The 19,592-nt window shown below is 42.4% G+C and overlaps 1 protein-coding gene across 1 annotated transcript in view; it reads left to right on the plus strand.

Annotated features, from left to right (window-relative positions):
- The window catches only part of NEGR1 (neuronal growth regulator 1), a 2,122,935-nt gene that overhangs the window by 1,397,741 nt on the left and 705,602 nt on the right, over positions 1-19,592 (plus strand). The gene's annotated exons all lie outside the window — the stretch shown is intronic.

Below are 19,592 nucleotides of genomic sequence, written 5' to 3' on the forward strand. Positions count from 1 at the left end.
CTAAAGCGGCGATAATTTTTATTGCTGGTCTTGATGATATGGCCCACAGTTCTATACTTTTTGCTAAAAGACAAGACGGAAGGAAGTTTTGTGTGCTACGATTCTGATGGAGGGACCGACAGCTAAACTGTAAACAACCCCTCTTGTCATTGTGACTGATGCCTGAAAGAAAAGGAAATGTGTGCAGTTGGTTAATCTGCAAACGTAAAGGCTGTTTAGAAGCATCTTTAATTGATGAACTTACTTGAAGCTTCGTAATGACAAGCATTGAATTTTTAAGAGGTATTGTACAGGTGTTGCCAGATGAGCTATGAGTGCGTGCTTTTAATGGAACAATCCTTGCAGTAGGTACAGTTTGATTGCTATAACTAAAATCTATATTTTGAAAGCACTTTTTTTAATCCTAATCCTAAATCGTTTTGGCATCGTATTTTATACTGTGAGTGTAGCAAGCTGAACATAATGCCATTTTTAAGAGTGTTCTCTGCCTTAGGCTTGGACCGCATACCACTAAAAATACACAAGTCCCTCTTCTTAACTGCACCAACCACGATTCTATTCTGTGACTCTCGGGCTACGCACACAGATGTTAACGTGATTACATTAACCAATAGAGGGTTCAGACTAGAAAAAAAGTGCATTTCCCACTGATTAGTTTACCTTCTATTTACTTTTCATTTGAGAAGCTTATTTTATTTGCAGGTACCTGAAGGTGAAAGATCAAAAAATATTTGCAAATATGTTTTATTTAGCCAGGCCTTTGACTCAGCCCCCAAGCTCACTGACCCAGCTTCCATTGCACTCAGGATCACAGTTCCCATGCTTTAATGCACATCAACAGCTACTCATGTAGGACAACCTGTTTTGGTGCATTATTTTAGGTACCCCCTAAGTGAAACATTTAAGACCACAGTGGTGCATGCTTACTATCTAGAACTGTGACAAACTAGATATTAAATCACATTGTGTCCCTACAGTTGCCAAAACGTGTCTCTGTGTAGATAATATAGCATTTTCCTATATGGAAAGGTTTATTTTTTTTAACAAAGGGAATTTCTCACCAGGTAAAATAGTAACAACCTACTTTAAAGTTGCATTTCACGATTTTCACGAATCTAGCTTAGTGGTTATTGAAGATTTCCAACATCAGTAGTAGAAAAGTAATTTTTACAAGCACTCTTTGCTGTCTTAAAGCAAGCACACAATGATTTCGAGTACAGCTCTCCTCCCTATCCCCTACCCACTATAGTTAGCATTCTTATTAGTGTTGTATTGCTAGAAGATAATACCACTTCTTCCAAATGGAAGATGGAAGAAGGCTTTTCAAACAATGGTCACGTACCTGGTATGTCATTTAAAATGGGAGGGGTGAAAATGATGGCATTTCTAATTGCTGCAGCAACAGACTTTCTTTTCACTGTGCGATCCCAAGAGTGGTCTCTGGTGACAGGCGCCTTTCATTCAAAGTTTCTCAGGCATTTGTCTCTGCCCACATCAGAATGAGAAGCTGTTCCTAAGTCAGGAAGATAGAATTGTTCCTTATTTCCATGGAGGTGAAACCGAGTTTGGGAATTCAGAGCTCCTGTAATGTAATGTACTGTGGCATTTATATAGCGCAACTTTCACTCCAAGGAGCATCTTGGTGCTATGCGGAAACCTGGAATGGTATACGTAACAGTAAACTGCAAACAATAAAGGCAGACAGGGAAATGAGATCAGACACTTGCACAGGGTGTCAGGGGCAGTAAAGATCCAGGTTTTTAAGGCCTTCCTAAAATGGGATTGAGCTGTAATCTGGCGCAGATGAACAGGGAGTTTATTCCAGGCCTTTGAGCCTATCACTATGAATGGTTTTCCTCCCTTCAGATTCAGTATAAAAGCTGGTATTTTCAACAGATTGGCATTTGATGATCTTAAACTACGCGAGGGATTGTATTGTTTATATTTGGATTGAAGATATTGAGGTCCCATGGAGTTGAAGGATCTAAAGGTGAAAATAAGGACCTTGAAGAGGACCCATTTATGAATTGGCAGCCAATGAAGTTTTTGTAACGCCACTAATGCGGATGACCTCCTAGGCCACTTCAGCACTAATCGTGCTGTCGCATGCTGAACCATCTGCAGATTGTGTAGGACTGACCTGTTGGTGCCTGCATCAGCTGCGGTGGGTAGGGGACTACCTGCCGGGGCGGTGACGTGGGGAGGGGGAGGGGCAGGATGGGGGTTAGTAATGTATGGATAATGGAGGTTTGCAGGTAAGTAAACATTTAAATAAATCAAACGAATTTCGTTGCGGGCACTGCATTGCATTTGGGGATGCAGCGCACGCAACGAAATTCGTTTTATTTATTTAAATGTTTACTTACCTGCAAACCTCTATAATCCATACATTACTAACCCCCACCCTGCCCCTCCCCCTCCCCACGTCACCCCCCTGGCAGGTACTCCCCTACCCACCGCGGCTGGCCTGCATATAAGCTATTGCAGTAATCTAGGCTAGAAGTAATTAAGGCTACAGCAACTGTCTGCCTAGCTGAGATGGGCAGCAAATCAAAACATTTCTTTAAGCTTTTGATGATGTGAAAGCATGTACCAGCCACTGCCAAAGATTGCTGTTTATAAGAAAGGTTGGTGTAAAATTTTATTCCCAAGTTCTTAACAACGCTTACTGTGTTAGGAGGAGCGGTGGTGTTTACTGGCCACCAGAGTTTGGGAGAAAAAACATTTTCTTTGCTCAAGGTAAAACTTCCGTTTTATCGGAATTGCACTTAAGATGGTTTTTCCTCATCCAATCAAACACAAGCAGATATTTTCTTCCACCTGGGTGGTATTGATATCCAAGACAGAATTAGCTGTGTATCGTCCGCATATGAGATAGTCTCAATGTTAAAGGGCGATATCAGCCTGATCAGTGGAACCATATATGTATTGAAAAGAGTAGGGCTTAAACTTGACCCCTGAGGAACTCAGGAAGATATTGCCTTTTCTTGTGACTTATATTTTCCTAGAGTGATCACTTGTCTGCAATCTTGCTGGAGCTCCTGAGAGGAAAGGCTGACTTCTGTCATGTTGAATAGAGGTGTCTGGAAGGTAAACAGGTAGGAGAAAGAGACAAGCATGAAGGGAGGTCTACAGAGATTGGACATTAAAAGGTTTCAATCAGTGGCTAGTGCATTGAATAAAAAGGCACCTCATCACCAACTTCTCTAAACATTCCTATACCTGGAAGTGCCATCAAACAAGAAAACCTGTCCCTAACGTCTCCTTATCTGAACTTGCATCAAAGTACTGGAACTGCCATGGGTGTCACTTTGAGGTCGCCAGGGCTCGCAATTCCTGCCATGTCCCTTGTGATCTCTGCTTGCTTGTCCTTATGGGCTTCAGTTGGGGCTCCACTCCTTGTTTTCCGATGATTTTGTACACTATTATTAATATTGTTAATGTAATAAAAATGGAGTACAATTAGCTGGTGTTGAACCATTCCTTGCAGCTGAGGCAAGTAAAAAATGCTTTCAATGTATGTTTTGGGTGTGCTTGGGGGCGAGAGAGTGTTTATGTGAGACAGTTTGTATGTATGTTGGAATGTTTATATATGTGTACGCCTGTGTCTGTCAGCGAAAGTGAGCAGTAAGTGAGAGTCAGTGACAGGTAGTGAGTGATAGTGTGTGAGATTGAGAGTCAGAGTGAGACTGAGTGAGAGTATGACTGATTGAAGGTGAATGAATGAGACTGAATGAGTGTGAGGGAGTGTTAGAGATTGTGATAATCAATGTGAGTGAGAATGAAAGTGACAGTGAGTGAGAAGGAAAAAAGAGTGAAAGTAAGAGTCAGTGCAAATGATTGTGAATGAGTAAGTATGATTGACTAATGATAAGAGTGAATACGAGTAAGAGTGAATATGAATGAGTGAGAAGGGGTGAGTAAGAGTGAGCAATAATATGTTAGAGTGAGTGAAAATTAGATAAGAGTTAGTGCAAGAAAGTAAGTGACAATGAAATAGTAAGTGCAAGTTAATGAAAAGAAAATCATTTGGAGTGAGCGAGTGGGTGAGAATGAGGGTAAGCAATTGTAAGAGTATGTGAGTGACAATGTGGTATTATGCTTCTGAGTCTGCCATTACCCCTGGTATAGTAAAGGTAATTCTTGTCTTATGAAGTTCCTCATGGCACACATTAGTTTGGCAATCCTTAGTATAACAGGCACTTGTGATAAAATAATAGCACAATTGTGCTTATTCCTGGCATAATGCTAAGGTCCTAGTACTGGCATATGCAAGGTAGTTCTTGGTATAATCGTAAAATATTGGTATTGGCACACTAGAGGTACTTAAAAGCACATAGGGCATTTTGGGAAAACTGTTGGAGCCGGCACACATGAAAACGTTCTTGGAATGGGGGCTCCTGTGGCAAAATGCGGGCACTAACACATTGAAGGTAAATATTGTCATAAGACAGAACAACCTTGGCTTTTGAGAGCGGTAACCATGAAAAAATGCAGGCCTAACATACTGAGGTCATTTTAGTATATCGATAGCATTAATGGCAACATTCTGGTTCTGGTCTATTGTTTCCATTGTATGCCCCAAGATAGCCCTAATGACATACTGCTGACCCTGGCATAACGGAGGTCATTTTTTGGCATATGGGGACACCCATCGCACATTTTGAACAACAGAGGATTAGCTCCTTGGGAGTTTCAGGTTTCATTTTTCATTGGCTATGCACACCATGGAAGGATTTGGATGTCTAAGAAGTGCCCTTCAGAGCCTATGGCTTTTAAACAAATTTAAGTGAAAGTTGTGCTTAAAAATGAACATCTTACCCTCATTTTTTAAAACATTTCTCTGGGGCAGTAGGTATCCAACAGTCTTGGAAGAGGTCTGGCTCACTTGCTTCACACACCTGCTGCAGTTCAGGGCTAGCAATCCACCCCAGACCGTTCAAAGCGCATGTCACCACTCTAAAATATTTGGTATCTAAAATAGTAATGTGTACGTGTTCTGTTTTTATATTAATCATGCAGTTAGTATGGAACATCAGAGATCCCACCTATTTTGATGTCATCAGGGGTAAGGTCATATGACATCACCTTCTTGGAAAATTCAGGTTCCTATGTTAGTTGATGTCACTACTTGTGACGTGATGAAGTCTAAAGGCGTGTGATATCACTTCTGATATTCCTAATATGTTGGTGAATTGGAGCCCATAGGAACTGCTCTTCAAGGGTTGTGCAACTTTACAATGCATGGATTTACCACAAATACCTTAACCATGCATGCCTTTACAACTAAACCCCCTTTCCCAGCTCCAAAGGGCTGCTTTCAGGGGCGTCAGGGGCGCACTGATATGCGTCCTTTTTAGGTAGAGCACTGTTTGTGCAGCCCCTGACAGCTTATTTGCCTCTGCGCCCACGTTTGTAATACGGTGTGGGTGCAGAGGCAGAGGCATAGTATGGGGAGCTGATGGGGTTTCATCATGATGAGGGTGATGTGATTATATTTTATCAGGCCCTCGATGAGACATGCTGTGGTGAGTAGAATGCTCATGATAATGAAAGTAGGAGTGGTGGAGGACCTGGCTAAATCTCTGGCTGTAATTTAAGAAAAAAACAGAAAGGGTTATCCTTTCAGACGTAATAACTTCTAGAAGCATGGTCAAAAATAGGGTTATTAATGGAATCATATTAATAAGGCGTTTTTATCTTGATTTTATCTTGCTATAATATAAGAGCTTCTGAGAATGGAAATGTAATCTGAAAAACGGTGTTGTATGAATGTTAAGAGAGCTAGCGCGTCGACAAGCAGCAGTGCGTTGACCTTTGGGATAATATGAATTATTAAGTGAAAAAGCTTCATTTCTGATCACAGCAATGCTGCATTAAAGGAAAAGACACAAAGTAAACAGATTTCAGAAATAACAAAAAATACTGTATACATCACCGAATTCACAAGGACTCCTTAGGTTAGTCGTGTAAACAATGCAAAACCTAAAAAGTAGACTTTATATCATATCAATATAATTAATTAAAATTCATTCAAATTAGTCGGACCGTTGTTCAAAAATATTCAGACTCACATGAATTGTCTTAGTGTGTCGATAGTATTCATAAAACATATCCAGTGTTTACAAATTGGAGGAGAAAAATAATGTTGATTTTCAGGTGCTGGAGAATTTGGTCTGTGCAAAACAAAAGCCAAAACTACAATTTTTAAGAACGGTTTTGCTCCTAGGATTTTTATCCAAGCGCATGAAAGACTGATGTACCACTGACATATTTTTCTGTAATGGTTTCAATAGTTTTTATGATCCAAATGTTCCACAACTATAACATCTTTTGTGTTTGATAGTTGTAGACGGATTGCATATTGTTCGCTAACAGGCATACACATGTTCGGATTGAAGCACCCTGGACATCAAATGCAAGTAGGATTTAATTAGAATGTCTGGTTATAGTAGAACACTTTTATTAGGGAATTCTCCTCCCTATCTTCCATCTCATTTCTGTAAATGCCAGAAAAACAGCTAATGCTGTATAATGCATGTTACAAATAACATAACAAAAAAATGAAATGGTATAATGCCACTAAGAAAAGGCCAATAGATCTGTTCACATCAAATCAGAAAGCAATTGAGTGCTTTTCTCCCTGCTTTCAGTAAATCCACAAGTCGGTTTAATGCAGTAATGCTCTGCTGACGGCTGTGGTCACCAGGCGTTACACAAAACAGGAAGTATAAATAACCTCTTATTGGCTTTATACACGTAGACTGATTTTGGTTTCATTTTAAATAGCCCCCTACGAGCAAAAAAATGGGGCATTTCATTTGATGGGGGTGATAGTTCTGTAATTTTATCTAATACATGTGGTTCTCATTATAAGTTAAAATGAAAATGAAAAATTATTAATTTAAAGAGACCCGGTATTAGGAATTTATTTCCCCGAGTTTCTGAAATCACGAATGAAGCAGAATGAGTTGATGAAAAAACAATGTTGCATGAACCGAACCACAAAGTAGCACATCTATCAAAAACTATGCAAAATAACTCACACGTGGTATACAATATACCAATATATATGCATTTTCCGGCGGGAAACAAGATTAAAAAACCCCTACGGATATACGATGCATATTACCAATGCTTGATTGTAGTGCAAGGGAGGCACGCAGCAATTCCATCCAACGTCCTAAGAGCAGGTGTCGACCGTAATAAGAAACTGCGTGAACCGCTAGTTTCGACAAGTCGCAAGACCCTCCTGCAGCCACCCATGTGATCTCTGCAATGTCTTCTGTGACGTATGGAGATGTTGGCCACCGCCAAAACATAGACAATATTGACGATGCACGCGGCTACAATGAATGCTGAGCCAGCATTTTGAAATACGAAAATATGCTTTTACTCACTCTATTCTCACAGCGAGCGTTTCACCAGAAGTACGGGTAATTGGTTCATGTATACAAATGCATTTGTTTTGTTCCACAGGCTCCAGAAGCGGAAGGTCTGTCTTCGCCTCCACAGCTGTTCAATATGAGGCGTCTCATTTGGAAAAATTCAATGATAGCCTGCATTATGGATTTCATCACTCTCTGTGATGAATCGGAGCCGCTGTGCGTAACCTCCAGCAACTCGCCTGTTCAGGCTTGGGAGGATTTCACGAAGGTCCTCACCACGAAATTCACGATCACACCTCCCAGAAAAAAATGAACGCTATCAAACTGGGGTTGAAAGGTTTATGCCACAAGTGCTTATTATGAAAAGGCAACTTAACAGGAGATTAGATGCACTTTACCACAGGGCTGCCAACTCAGCAAGGAAAGTAAACTCAACATTTTCAAAATGAAACAAGATTACAAAAAAGCCATCTGGTCAGCCAAATCTAACTTTATGACCAGCTTCTGGATTAAATTGATCCATGCAAGGAAGCAGAACAATTCAAAATCCTTCTGTGCGAAAATAACAAATTAGCAAATGGCTGCCACCTGCATGACAATGCTGGCATCACGGAGGCCTTCTGGTCAACAGACAGATGCAGCCTACAATCAGGCCAACTTGGGGCAGCCTCCGAAAACGCAGGAAGACATGCATCTTCACCAAAGGCCTCCACAAACAAAGGCCTCTCGCCTTATGCTAAACCACACATAGGTTGCACAGACTCTGAAACAGCTTAGGTCCGAGGGGGCACCAGGGCCCAATGGCCTTCCATGCGTGCTATTCAAGAAGGAACCCATTTTCTGGGCTACACAAATAACACAATTTTTCAGTTAAGCACTGCTAATGAACTCCATCCCAGACTCTTGGCAAGGCAGCATCTTGCACCCAATTAACAATTCTGGTGAACACTCAAATCCTGCAGATTACAGATCAATAACATTATTTGATGTAGAAGCCAAGATGTATGTCTCTCACATGCTCACTGATCTAGAGGACTGGGTCGACCGCTCAAACATTGTGCCGAAAACACAGACTGGCTTCAGAGCACAAATGAGTACAATTACCAATCTGCTGGCTGTAACTCCACCTGGTGAAAAAGCAAAAGCTAAATCCAGCAAGCTCTACACCTACTTTGTTGACCTGAAGGCAGCCTTCAACAGGTTCCTGAGGGCACAATTGCATGAAAAAATGTCTCACTGGGTGGTGGCAGTGAAACTCCTGGATGCAATCATTAACCTTTACAGCAACACTTGGGTCCAAATCAATACTGAACGAACCACATAAAATTCCAGCCAACATTGTCCTAAAACAGGGGTTCATCCTGGCCCCTGTTTATTCAACATCTACATGGCCAACTTAGATGGCAACCTGGACAAAGTGTTGAGTGAGCCCCACGCTGGGCAAGGAGCAACTTACAAACCTGCAATACGCAGATGATATAATTTTGCTAAAGAAAAACACCAATTGGACTGCAGCGTTTGATAGACCAATTATTGGGATACATTCATAACCAGTGGTTAGATCTTAACTGCAATAAAACCAAGGTGTTTTGCTTTTCGAGTCCACACAACACAGCCCAAATTCACTTGGCCGGTAAAGGGCAATGCCCTAGAATTGCCGAAAACCTATAAGTATCTTAGTGTCCACTTAGATTCTCACCTAACTTTCAAAACATATCTAGCATCCAGATGAGCCACAACAAAGTAATTCCACATCATGATGTGCACGCCCAAATCAGACTTGTTATCCAGCATTGTCAAAGTGCTGCAGTTAGGTGACGCTTGGTACACCCCAATGGAATACGCTGCCTTCTAACAAATCACCAACAGAGAAGCCATGCTCTCGTACACATCTTAGACAAGTCTGAATGTGCATGTAAATGACATGAATGGGCAGCCATACCCTCGTTCACGGCCTAGGGCCCACATCCCTCCTTGTCCTCTCACTTCTCTGAGGCCAGGAAACATGATTTGATGCTTATTTGCATTGACCTCTTTCCATACAAGGACCTAGCCCCTTGCTGGAAGCAGTCTTGGTCTAACAACAAGTGCTACCTTGGCGGGTATCCCAACTACACCCTGCTGCTCCTACCATGTGTGTGTCTGGCCATGCTACAACACATGCAAAATCTCTTTCGTCCCGCCTTAAGATCATTACAAGTTAGATCATGTCCCCCAGCTGTAATAGCCCTACTACGAGGGAATCCGGTGCAATCATGAAAGGCTGGGTGGGTTCACAACAACGTTTCCAAGATGCTGGAAGGGGACAGCAACTAAACCTCTGCGTTATACAACTGACTGCTATGTGCTGTTGTACACAAAACTGATTTGCCACTGTTCATTCCGAGGGACTCTCTTAGCTGAACTTTAACATAATTTGTAGCAGAAATAGAGCCCAGTTTCAACCTCACCTCGTGATGTCACAGTAACACATAAAGCACTTTATATCACAGTAACACTTCAAGCACTTTATCTCGGGACTGGTCTGGCGCTCTTATATTAATGCACAAAGTATTAAACACGTTGGGGCAGATTTATGAGGCCCTTGCGCCTCTGTGCGCCGCAATTGCGTCACTTAATTTGACGCAACGGCGTCGCAAACAATGCGCCCTATTTACAACGTGACACATCTAGGAGATGCGTCACGTTGGAAAGCCCTGCGCCATAAGGAGGCGTTCCTGCGCAGGGGGGGGCGTTCCTGCGCAGATACGCCTCCTAAAAGTGGCTGAGTGAAATCTATGAGATTCCACTCAGTCACTTTCTACGGCAATTCCTTACGCCTGCTTGAAGCAGGCGTAAGGGTGACGCACCATGCATTGTAGGGGTGGCCCCTGTGCATTGCAGGAGTCATGTCGCACTTGCGACATGACTCCAGTAATGCGCCGCCCGTACGCTGAAAGATGCGTCACGCATCTTCCTTGCCTTGCACCATGGGTGGCTGAGCTGTGGCGCACTGTGGCGCACATTAACTGGCGCATCCCTGGGGATGCGCCAGTTAACATAAATCTGCCCCCATGTATCTGGACTGTCTTTCACAAGCTCCAGCACTTCTCCTTTTAATAAGGCTTTATTTTTAATAGGAATTGTCTATTTTATGTGAATTATTTATGTGATGGCTATAGCTGTCCTGGACTGGCTCCAGTTTTTAATGCCTTAAATACGTTTCACCCTTTTTAACTGCCTGTTTTTTTATTACTAATGTTTATGGAAAAGATTGTAATTAATCAATAAATTATAATCTTATCCATATAAATAAAAAAACTATCTTGGTCGCTTTGAATTGTTACTATTTAGGTACTTTGGTCACACGACTCCTTAAGTTCCGAGATGACCTCAATATTGGGTCACTTACAGGAGCTTTTGATGCAAAATGTTTACATTTCGGATTCAACCCAATTTATTTGGGGAGTTGGGGACCAGTGGACAGCAAGGGAAGGTCACAGGGGGCAAGAAGCGACAGGAACGAAGTGGCACGGGGAACGGAGCAAGCAACAACAAATGCGGGCAGGTTAGGAGGGACGGGGAGGGACAGCCTGGACAACAATACACTCTGATGGTTTGCTACAGTTGAAAAAAAAGAGCATCTCTGCAGGGACAGGAATGAGTACCCGGTCCAATCTCTACCGCATGGATTTGCACGGAAAGGAAGTCAGAGCCAAGGAGGAGGGGGCACTTTCCAATTGGAAGCAAGGAAACAAGAGCGATGTGGGAGCCAACCAATTATAAGTAAAGGTAAGTAATGGGTTGGCTCTAAGTCCCTTTTAAGATTTTTTTATTTTATTACAAGAGATTTCGCAAGCACAGTGCAAACTCTGTGCAGGCAAAACCTAAAAAGGAAGCATGCACTGTGGAGTCATTGTCCTTGTTTGGACACAAACTGTGATAGTGAGACAAAACAAAAGGAGGGTGGCTGCACACACCCTCATAAACAGCCAGGAGATAAAAAAAAACTATTACCCAGTCAGAAAATGGCAAGACAAGTCAAGAGAAGATCCCTAGGGACAAGCAAATACCAACAGGAGAGATTAGTTGAACCAATGATCAGTGCATGCTAAAGTGGAGGACAAAAGCACGGTTAAACATTTCTTAGTTCCAGAGAAGTTTGTTCCATGATGTGTATTCTCTACGTGTAGTTTAATGGGCAGTAAACACAAAATCATTCATCAAGAGCTACGATAAACTAGAAACAGACCATTAATTTATCTCAGAAAGTTAAACAAAACAGAGAATTCCATTGCCATTGGTGAGAACCTGACAACGTTATAGTGCAAAGGATCAAATTAAGGAGCTGGCCAAAGAAACTTTGATGTTCGCTAAAGGACTAATCGCTGAATGCATTTGACGTGATTGCCATAGTACATTAAAATGAAAGTCATCATCAATATACAGATGCATTATAAAATAGCAAACAGGTGTAATTCGTTTGTCTTTTGGTAAGCAGGGAGTATATCTGAATGAGCATCATCACATAAAACCATGTTTTGGTAGTTAGTGGAATCTTCATTGCCAAAATACAACGAACGTGCATCAGATTAATAATGTACTCAAGTTTTTAATAATTGAAACCAGAAATAATTGAAATCAGAAAATAGTTTTCCAGCAAAAAATGGTATAATGCATCAAAAAAGTCTAATATGTAATACTAGGCAAACATGCTGCTTTTTAGGACTTGACCTAAATGCAACAAGTTTTTGGTCAAAAGACATAAAAAGATCACATTGGCGATGTTTACAGAATCATTCAGACCGAATCAACAGTTTGCAGAAGATCAATCCATGTTCACTTATTAAGGGACTGAAGATCAGAGATGTTTCTGTCCTTCACAACAGGCCTGATTACCTTAATTGCTTGCCATTGTTTGCCATCTGCAGTGAGAGTGTTTGCCTGGAAATGTTCACATAGAGGTTCAATGGAAGTTGTGCATCAGACCCTGTCCGGTGCTGAAATATCAACGTGCAGTGTTACAGCTGGAGAAAAAACAGTCAACGTTTTGTTCAAGTCCCATGGGAGAATGTGGTGATGTTTGTCAATGTGTGGGCCTGACATTTTCCACATTTTAAGTGGTGTGTTGCATCTATTAAATCTCAGTGTTCTGTGATGTATATTATTATTCTGATCAATACGTGCTCTCACCGCAAGGTTCCTGATGTTCTTATTGTATTCTCCTCAGACTGTTGCTTACAAACCTAATGGTATTTGTTATGTCAATGCCGTCAAGTGAGCTCGTGAGTTTGTGGGGGTTCTAGAGTGGAATGTGGAATGTGCGAGGGGGTTTAAATGTGGGGAAAGAAGGCAATGGACCTGGAGCTCAGAGCATGCTGGTGGCTTACCTCCTTCCTTTCTGTATGCTACTTACTTACTAATCTTCAGATGTTGTACCCTAGTTGTGTCTGCATGCCTGCCTCTTACCACAGTATTCAAATATATTAGACTGTAATCCTCAAAGTTGTCGTTACTATGTGGAAAGAGCCTTTCACGAGGGCAGTCTCATGCCTATTGTCCTGCTTTCTTGAGAAAATACTTATGATTACATTTTGCAGTGTGTTTTTTACATAGTTCCTTACACAGTTCCTGACCACTTTGAATAATCCCCCCAAAACTCTTCTGACCGATGTGGGTTGCATTTGATGTAAAAATTACAAGTCCATTTTACTGTTTTTAACTGGGGTGTGGAGGGAGGGGGTCCAGCCAACATTTACAGATCTCTTGCCTGGCCAAAAGCAGCAAATATTATAGTAAACACCTATGCTTTCTATTTAAAGCATGTTGGGGGATGCTGTCCACCCCAAGAAGTTCTATTGTTTCAGACATAACTATGTTCCCTGCAAAAATGGCTCCTATGGTAGTTTCTACATTCTTCCAGAATTCTTTCACTGGACATTTAAAAGAAAACATGGACATAATTAGCCCTTAAAAGACCACACCTCTTACAACAGGGTACCGGTTGTTGCACAAACTTAGTCAATCTTTGCAGAGTCCAATACAACCTGTGGATGACAAAAAATTGATGACGTTTAAAGTTAGCATGGGTAACTATAGCATAAGCAATTTCAGAGAATCTGCCCACTAAGATTGTATATTGTATATTGCCTTCCCGCAGTGTATTTGTCCAAATATCGGAGGGGGCCTTCAGTTTCTCTTCTTCTGCCTCCAAAAACTGTCCATACCTTTTTGCCACTTCTTTGGCACTCAGACTGGTATGTCCCAAATACCTCAAACCTCCTCTACTACAGTCGAAGACCATGAGGTGAGCTGCACGTACTTGAACCTAGATAATTTATTACTTGTCCTGATGTTCAAACCCTCCCAGGGAATCATTCCTTCTGTTGTTTTTTTATTTATTTATTTTTGATTTATTTTATATAGCGCGAACTTTACCCGAAGGTGTCAGAGCGCTTTACATAAGAACCAGTTGCAAAACATAAGGACTTAGGATTACATGTGTTACATAAAAGATACACACAGAATAAAATTGCAAATGTACAAGATGTAAAGTCACACAAGGAGAAGATACAAACAAAGAAAAATTGCAAATGTACAAGTAGTAAAGTCACTCAAGGAAGAGATACAAATGGATATACTCTAAGAGTCACATAGGAATGGTAGAGTACAAAGGTCTACTGCATGCAGTGATTAGAGTTATCTCTATATGCATATATACACATAGAAGATTTTCTCAGGTCAAGACCAAAAAAAAAGGAGAGCATTCCATTAAGTGGGGTCGGAGGATCGTCAAGGAGTAAACAAGGGAAAAGGGTAAAGGACGATTGAATGGTCAAGATGGCGGGTCAGGGTCCAAAGAAAAGCGGCCGAGAGCAGCAGTAAAATGGCGGCCAGGACAAAAGAAAAAGTAAAGAGGTCCATGAGAGTCCTTGCTGGTTTGTTGACTGTTGGCTGGCGGTCATTGCCGCTTTTCATTGGGCCGCTTTATAAATCAAGAATTGGATGTCCCGCAGTTCCCCTGCCTCGAGTTGCAGCTTGAAGGAGGCTTTCCCGCTGTTGCCACGCTGCGCTCTCTACCGTGGATGGAGAGCTCACCCTCATGCTGCGGCCGGACTGACCTGTGTGCATCCCCACCTGCTTTAGAGGCAGACTCAGAGCATCTTTCATGCACTCTGGCGTTCCTGGGCATTCCCAAATTGGGGAAACTTCTGAGAAATAGCTGATCTTTAGTGACCTTACTGTAAGCCACAGATTTTGAAACCTTTAACCTGACTTTTAAAAAAAAAATGGGCTCCAAATTTATATAAAAAGGGCCAACATCTTTGGTCATTTCTCCCAATATTGATTCCCATATGGTATTAGTAGGCTCCCCTACCAACATATGGATGTTTTTAAATTGGAAGGCCATGCAATAGAGTCTAAGATCTGGTGAAGCTAACCCACCCTTCTTAAGACTGCTCAATAGTTTTTTCCATGAGAGACGAACCCCCTGGGAGGCCCAGATGGAACTCAATATTTTCCCCTGTATTTTATTAATTTTATCCTCAGGGAAGCTGAGCGGTATACAATTAAAAGGATATGTTAGTTTCGGGAGAACAGACATTTTAATCAAGTTAACCCTCCTGTAGATAGACAGAGGTAAGTTCTTCCACCTAGCTAGTTGCCTATCTACCTCCTTCATCACTCTCTTCAAGTAGCGGGAAGGAATCTCATCGATTTTATCTGAAATAACTGTCCCTAAATATTTCATCTCTGTGCACCTTCTACACTCCACATTCTCCCATATTCCAACACATCACTTCTGTCTTAGATAGATTTACTGAATACCCGGAAAACATCCCGTATTATTTAGTCAGTTGTTCCATCATTATTAATGTCTGGACCTGGTCGGAAGTGTAGATTATCAAATCATCCGCATAGAGTGCGATTTTAATGTGTGACGGAATCTGGAGTATGGGGGTAATCTGATCATCAGTTCTTAAAATGTTTGCCAGGGGTACGATAGATAAATCGAAAAAAAGGGGGGACAGGGGACAACCCTGTCTGGTCCCTCTATGCTTATCATAACTCCTTGTCAAGGAACCATTTAGGAGAATTTTGGCCAAAGGGTGCTCGTATAGTTTTTGCATTGCCCTGATAAAATCCCTACTAAAACCCATTGTATCCAAAACGGGCCAGAGAGATGGCCAGCTGACGCAATCAAAAGTCTTGGTGGCATCTATAGTAATCACCCCCAATGGAATCGATCGAGCGACTGCTTAGTCTATTGTTCCAATTAGTGACAGTGTAAGTTCTCGTATTTGCCTCTTCGGGACAAACCCTTGCTGGTCCGTATGATTCAACTGGGGTGCTACCTTGGCCAATCTCCCGGCCAGAATGCCAGTATAAATGTTATGATCTACATTCAGTAGGGAGATTGGCGTATATGAGTCAGCCCTCTTTGGGTTTTTGGCTGGTTTTAAAATTGGGGTAATTATGGCCTCTCTCCAAGAACTCGGGGTCAGCCCTTCCTGAATTAAAAAGATCTTTCATTTCCGACACTATCTCTTCAGCTATCAACAAATCTTAAAGTCCTAGTGATTGAACGGCGAATGGTGACAGCCCTGAAGGATAGACCGGACATCAACCTCGATCAGGAAATACAACGGGTACATAGGGACCCAATCAAGAGGAATCCATAGCGGCAGAAGCCAAGAAGAATCTTGATAAATTTCCTATCTTATGTAGTCAAAGAAACCATCTTGCTAGCCGCATTAAAAAATGGTCCTTACACAACCCAGGCCTTACATTCACCATCAGATGTATGTCATGCAACAGACCAGAAACAATGGAAGCTGGGAAAAAGAATGGGGGATCTAAATAGTCTGGGTGCTAAGGCCCAGCTAAAATTCCCAGCCATGCTCCACGTCAAGTGGAACAACCAAATGCCCAACATACGGTCCATAGAAGAGGTAGACAGTTTGATAGATAGCATAAGGAAAGGTGGGGGCTCCTGAGAAACAAGACTTTAATTTAGTTTAAGGTAGCGTTATAGATTGAAATAAAATGTAAAAAAAATATATAAACATACACATATAAAATCATAATAATAAATAAAAGAACAAAACACAGATATATAGTCACAAACGCTGGGTGGAGACAGGGGGGAGGGACGAGAGGGTAGCTTGGTTATATATAAATATATTTTTACAAGCCTCTTTCTCTCCGACGGTTCCAACAGGCTTTATGCATGACAGTTTGCGGAGGGTTCCTATTGGGGGGGGGAATGGGGCAGAGTAGGGCACTTGGTTGGGAGCTGTGGGAGAAAATAAAAAATCAGTCCTTATTTCACATATCGTCAGGATCCACTTTTAAAACAGAGAAACTAAGGCCCTTTGGTCCTAGAAAGCTGGTGTATTGTAAGACAAATAGCCGGGAAGGATAATAACTTACAAATTGTAACTTGGAATGTTAATGACCCAAGATCTAAACATAGACAGAGACTGGTAATGACCTAACGGCGATACATAAAACAAAGATGGATAGGGAGCTACGCTGCTATAGATCAATCAGAATACTCAAAGGGAGTTGCAATAATAATTAGGAAATGGTCAGGAGTCAAGATGATCTCATCTAAAACGGATAGTTCAGGTAGATGGGTCATGGCTACTCTAAGATGTCTGGGTTCTGAATTTGTCTCTGCTGGTTTTTATGGTCCGAATGTGGATGACCCCCAGTACATTGTAAATCTGCAATTCATGTTAGCTGAGGCAGGTGGTCCTATAATAATAGGGGACGAATTTAATACCCTCCTAGATCCAACTTTAAACAGGTCTACAAGTAGGAAAGGGGCCCAAGCCCAAGGGCCAAAGACAAGACAGGCCTTTAAACATATGCTATTTGAATTGGGTTTGGTCAACTCATGGAGATATTTGATGCAAGATAAGAGAGGCTACACCTTCCATAGTACAAAATATCATAATTTTTCATGATTGGATTACTTGTTAGTAGACAGAGAGTAGGCGGGGAAATTAAAAGAGGTTCTCATACTCCCAGGGCATAACTCTGACCATGCTATAGTCACCCTATTACTGAAGGGAGTTAACATGAGGAACAATACGAGATGGACCTTGAAAAGATCCATTTTATTAATTCTAGATGTGACCGCCCGCCTGATTAAAAAAACTTTAGAGTTTTTCCAGATCAATGCTCATTCGGCTCTGAATTATGTCATTTGAACACTTTTAAAGCATATATTCGGGGGTCCTACAAAGTCAGGCCTCATTTACGAATAATGGGGAAAGGGCTGAGCTAAAGAAATTGGGGGAAGAGATAGGGGCATTAGAAAGAAGTGTGCAGTGGGAAGGACATAATGTACAATATAGGAAGGAGAGTTTGAAAAAGTTGGAGGAAGCTAGATTGAATTACAAGATCAAATTAGATACAAAATGTAGGGAAAGGTGGGCCACGGGGCGTATGCAACATTTTGAGTATGACAAAAAAGCTGGAGCACTTCTAGCTTGAAAGCCGAGAGCTGAGAGGGCAAGAAATAATGTTTGGAAGCTGGTCATTAACCCCGAGGGGGATATTACAAACAATGAGTAGGAAATACAGGAAAGTCTGATCTCGCTTTTTTCGGAGCTATATGCAGAATCATAGAGACCAAAAGAAGAGGCCTTAAAGTACTCGCTAAAAGACATAGGCCCCCTGGCCCTTACAACAGAGGGTAAAAATAAGCGTGACTCCCCAATCACAGAGAGGGAAATAAGAGAACAGCTTCAACACATGAAGAACAAAAAGGGTTCAGGACCTGACTCCATACCAGCCGAGGTCTACAAGTTGATAGCTGACGAGATAGTGTCGGTGTTAATATGTTTTATGAAAGATCAATATTATAAGAGGAGGGAGTTAATTTCAAAATCTAAGGGTAGCCTAAATATATTGAGCTCAGATTTGAGAAAATATAACATGTCTACACCAACAGAAATTCACAAAAGGATTTCTGACAGGTTGGATTCAAATGGCTTCTCACACAATTTACCCCCACTACATTTATTTTGTTTAGGACCACCCTAAACAAAATAGTAGAGTGGATTGATGATGTCTCCACCTTAGATTGGGCAGTGGTGCATACTTCCTGGAACTTATTACCCCCACTTAAAAGCCCCAGCATTTGGGAACAACTTTGAGGAGCACTGGAATTGACAAAAGCTAGGGGAGAATGTACTCCTTTTAGCTGAACCCATGCAGGAGTCTTAGCATGCTCTGGATTTGCACTGATGTGGACATGTCTCTCCTGGGGTAGTAGAACTGTTCTCCCCACTTTCTCTTAGGGTCAGTTGACAGTGGACATAATAGGGACATTAATGGAAAAGATTCCAACAAAATTCTGTGGACAGGTCCAGTGGGAGCTATCCCCAAGAGGGAACTCACCTGCTTGAATTACAGGCACCCTGCATGTGTCGAGAGTGCTGTGCAACCTTTTGAGTGTAGACAAGAAATGCAATCTGCCTTGAGTGCCAGAGGGTACTTCTGAGGAAGAACCCAAGGACATTACAATCAGCCCAGACACAGGAGGAGGTCCTGGGGGCTGCCAAGGAGCCTGGACCAGCGCCCGCCATCGCCATCGCCATCCCGGACGACTACAAGATCATCCGGAGGGACCGCGTCAACCAGACAGGAGGAGGCATCGCCATCATCCACAGGAACACCATCCGCATCACGACTGACACCGACGATACCCTCGCACCCGCCGAACACCTGCACTTCCAGATCCACGTCAACCCCAAGACCACCCTCAGAGGCACCCTCATCTACAGACCCCCGGGACCACGCACGCAATTCAGCGAAGACATCGCCGACTTCATCAGCCCGCACGCCCTCCTCTCTGCCGACTACATCCTCCTCGGGGACCTCAACTTCCACCTGGAGAACAACAACGACCGCAACACCACCACCCTGCTGGACAACCTCTCCAACCTCGGACTCAAGCAACTGGTGACCACCCCCACCCACTACGCCGGACACACACTCGACCCGGTCTTCTCTTCCAGCAAGGACATCGCCTTCAGCCACGCCACGGGACTCCACTGGACGGACCACAGCTGCGTCCACTTCAGCTTCAGAAGGACCACGTTCCAACATCACCAGCAACAGGTTCCCCGCAGAAGCTGGAACAAGATCACCGCAGACCAGCTCGCCGCTTCCCTGAGCAAGAACCCTCCCACCAGCACTACGAACCCC

Source organism: Lissotriton helveticus, chromosome 1_2 (genome assembly GCF_964261635.1).
Source record: "Lissotriton helveticus chromosome 1_2, aLisHel1.1, whole genome shotgun sequence".
NCBI lineage: Eukaryota > Metazoa > Chordata > Amphibia > Caudata > Salamandridae > Lissotriton > Lissotriton helveticus.